Raw genomic sequence first — 4,169 nt, 5'->3', positions numbered from 1 at the left:
TCTCCGAAGCTAATAATTATCCTCCATGGTGTGTAAAGGATTTCTCAAAAAATATGAATTTGAATAGCAGTGGTATGAATGTTCACCTCAAACCGTTTCCCTTTGTTTTACAGACATAATTTAATACAGTACCACGTCTCCATGAAACAACTGTAGTTGAGTGTTTGTTTTGGGCCAAACACAACATCAAGCTAATTCACTCCACCCTCTACTCAACCCACAGGCACATCACTACAATGCCAATATTAGGCAACAATACAGCAATGAGGAGAGAGGCCATAACCTAGCACTTCTATTGACACACACACACATGCATGAACGGCCAAGTGCACACACATGCACACGCATGCTCTCAAACCCCACACAGACACACACACACACACACACACACACACACACACACACACACACACACACACACACACACACACACACACACACACACACACACACACACACACACACACACACACACACACACACACACACACACACACACACACACACAAACTGTAATTCTCTCTTTTCCACCCTCATATGACTCATATAACACATATTTATTTATTGTGCTTTGAACCGTTCTATTGTTTATTCCTTTCCAGTTAGTCCCTCCACCACAGTCCTCAGCCAGGGCTATCAAACTGTCACTCTGCTGAAGCACTGTACTCCTGATCTGTGGATGAGTCTTGATCTCTGGTGGCACAGATGAAACCTCTCCCAACTTCTCTCTTCTCCTCTCCTCTCCCCCCCAAGCGTTTAAAAACAAGCAATCACAAAATAAACTCTCAGCAACAAATTCCCAGAAATTTGTAGACAATGGGAGAGCTACTTGTATCATTTCTCAGCAGCAGCATTGTGTTTTTGGCCATCAGAGCGAGCACTGTTGTGATTCTAGGATGGAGCTGTCATAAGAGCTTTGTCACCGAGGAACACTGAACTGAAGGAATCTGATGAATGTGCCACGCAAAACCTTCCAGATCTCTAACTAGGTGATGTCGGGACAAAGCGTGAGTTTTCCCCAGTTATGGTCTGCTTGGAAAAGACAATAAGTGACAAGGACAGAATATATCCAGACTGCAACAACATCACATGGTCAACAAGCAACCACAGGAGCTTAGAAACTCTGTGTTGTCTATTGTTTGGCCTGGCCAGTAGACCTGATAAACCCAGTGAATTCTATTGTTTGGCCAGGAGGGCCTGCTGTGAGTTCTGTCCCATTGTGCTCCCTGTTCGCTGGGTCCAACCTCGGGAAAGACACAACTGTTAGGACAAACGTCATTAAGCCATTCAGAAAGTTCCCACACATTGTCATGGGTAGAATTGTAGGCTTCTTTCTGACAAAAGGACAGTTTTTGTTCATGGATGGAGTTTGTACTTACCTACTTACTTACTTTCTCAAAGTGGAACTGGCAGCATTTTAGCAAGATTAAATTTGATTAAAATATGTTCATATACATGCCCAGGAAGAATATGACACTTTTTGAGGGGCTTTCTCAAAGCTTTTAGCACTTTCACATTTTCATAAATTCTTAGAATGTTTGGGAACCACGTTTATACTAAGGCATTTTGTGAAAAAATCTATAGCAATATAGAGTGGAAAGGAGCCGTGAAGTTTAGACAAATAATAGACACTGCAGTAAATAAAACCTAATAAAACAACTATCTTGTCCAGGACCAGTAGGCCTCATGCAAACAAGCAATTTGCCACAAGGGCTTGCCATCATTCACTTTGAACTGGACCGTGTTTACAGGCAGTAGGACCTGCCATCATTCACTTTGAACTGGACTGTGTGTTTACAGGCAGTAGGGCCTGCCATCATTCACTTTGAACTGGACTGGTGTTTACCAGGCAGTAGGACCTCCCATCATTCACTTTGAACTGGACTGTGTGTTTACAGGCAGTAGGGCCTGCCATCATTCACTTTGAACTGACTGTGTTTACAGGCAGTAGGGACTGGCCATCATTCACTTTGAACTGGACTGTGTTTACCAGGCAGTAGGACCTCCCATCATTCACTTTGAACTGACTGTGTGTTTTTATAGCAGTAGGGACTGCCATCATTCACTTTGAACTGGACAGTGTGTTTACAGGCAGTAGGGACTGCCATCATTCACTCTTGAACTGGACTGTGTTTACAGGCAGTAGGGACTGCCATCACCACGGAACTGACTGTGTGTTTACAGGCAGTAGGGAGCATCATTCACTTTGAACTGACTGTGTTTACAGGCAGTATGACTGCCATCATTCACTTTGAACTGACTGTGTTTACAGGCAGTAGGGACTGCCATCATTGACTTTGAACTGGACTGGTGTTTACAGGCAGTAGGACTGCCATCATTGACTTTGAACTGGACTGTGTGTTTACAGGCAGTAGGGACCGCCATCATTGACTTTGAACTGGACTGGTGTTTACAGGCAGTTGCAACAGCGCGACGTTAGATCATTTGAACGCATTCGCAAAAAGCCACAAAATACGCTTGAATGGATTTCTGCAAATATGTAGCTAGATACCACGAGAGTCCTCTTATATTTGTGAACTTTACAGTCCTATTGATCAAACAACCATGAAAAGGTAGTCTATCTTTCCCTATACGCACATCAACAAGATCAACAACTAGTGCTAGCAAGAGCAAGATGAGGTCAAATTTAACGATGGAACATTAAAGCAAATTAGGTAAAATCTAACAAAGGAACATTAGGTAAACCTCTCAAACTTTTTTTCAGCTAGTTGACCTTCAAAATTGCACTGATAAACGATGGGGAATAGCCTGATAGTCCTTTACAGCTTGCCTGCCAATGTATGCTTGTCCCAAACAAGCACCCAAGCTAACCGAGCAAAGTTGGCTAGCTGGTCGCTAGCTACTTCCAGACACAAATGAGAGAACACCTCACTAACCATTTTATTAGCCATAGCAGAGCTGGTTTGGCTGTTTACATGATATCTAGAGCGTTCGACAAACTCCTAACTTTTTTGGTCTGCATTTACTGACATATTCAACGGGTTTGCACGTTGGTAGATGTACACACTCAGACAAGAGTGCTCTGACATTGGAGTAGATAGTTAGCCAGGAGTTACTTGCAAACGCAAGAGATATGTTAACTGGATAACAGTCATTCAGCATAGCTAGCTAGCTAACAAGGTGTTTCACATGTCTTGCTAGCTAACCAATTGACAACTGGCTCAAGTTGTGTAGCCACTGAAAAATGATATGAGGGGAAAGTCAGTTACTCTCACCAACTTCTCCAATGAGGTCTTCCTAGAAGCTTGCTAAAGCTAAGCTGCTATATAAATAGATACACTAGCATATTAGCCACATTATGGCTGACTTGTGATCATTTTTGCCTTGCTAGTTTGATTGTATTGACATTCCCAGCCTTAGTTACATTTGTCAACAAACAATGTACCAGGCCAGCTGTGATTTACAACCTGATAGCAATATTTTTTAGACTACCAAGAAAAATGTATTGGTGAATTATATTACTCATGCATTGCACTGCATCCACTATTCTACCAACAATGTCTTGTTGTACTGTACATCGTGAAATGTTGAGTCAAATAGAACCTACTTTTTAAAACCTCTTATGAATTTGGCTTTGTAGCATCAACTGGGAATTTGATATTTTTGACTGATATAATAATTGTCTGTTTGTTTCACATCTGCTGGGTAGTTAAAATGCTGTCAAGTCCACTTTAATTTCTTCATTGTTACTTACTTACCTAATTACTTAATTATTTTGCCTGCTTGCTTTCTTACTTACTTCTACAACAGCAGTAGCCATAGATGAATCCAAGGTGTTGACAGTAATGGAGGAAATGGGAAATGTCTTCCATGGAACCTGTCTGTTGAGTTTGGCCCAATAGAGCTTCATATAAATCATACCTGGGTGTTTTCCTTTTTCTGGGATTAACCAAGCATTTTCACCACACTTTTCCATCCAGGATGGGAGATAGAGTCATCCAGAATCAGACTCCCCTGAAACTAGGGACAACATTCAATCATAAAGAACTCAAACAGTCACAGCAACTGTCATTGGCAAACCGGGATTCTTGTCAAAACAGTTCTTAGATTTGCTTTCAGGAGATCAAAGTATTAGATAATGAAATGTTGCTGTGCGACAACAAACCCTGGTTCTGTTTTGAATTTTCTCTCCTCTACTCTGTGTTTAA

Source organism: Oncorhynchus keta, chromosome 37 (genome assembly GCF_023373465.1).
Source record: "Oncorhynchus keta strain PuntledgeMale-10-30-2019 chromosome 37, Oket_V2, whole genome shotgun sequence".
Lineage (NCBI taxonomy): Eukaryota > Metazoa > Chordata > Actinopteri > Salmoniformes > Salmonidae > Oncorhynchus > Oncorhynchus keta.
The sequence above is the reverse complement of the archived record's forward strand: the minus strand, read 5'-3'. Positions refer to the sequence as shown.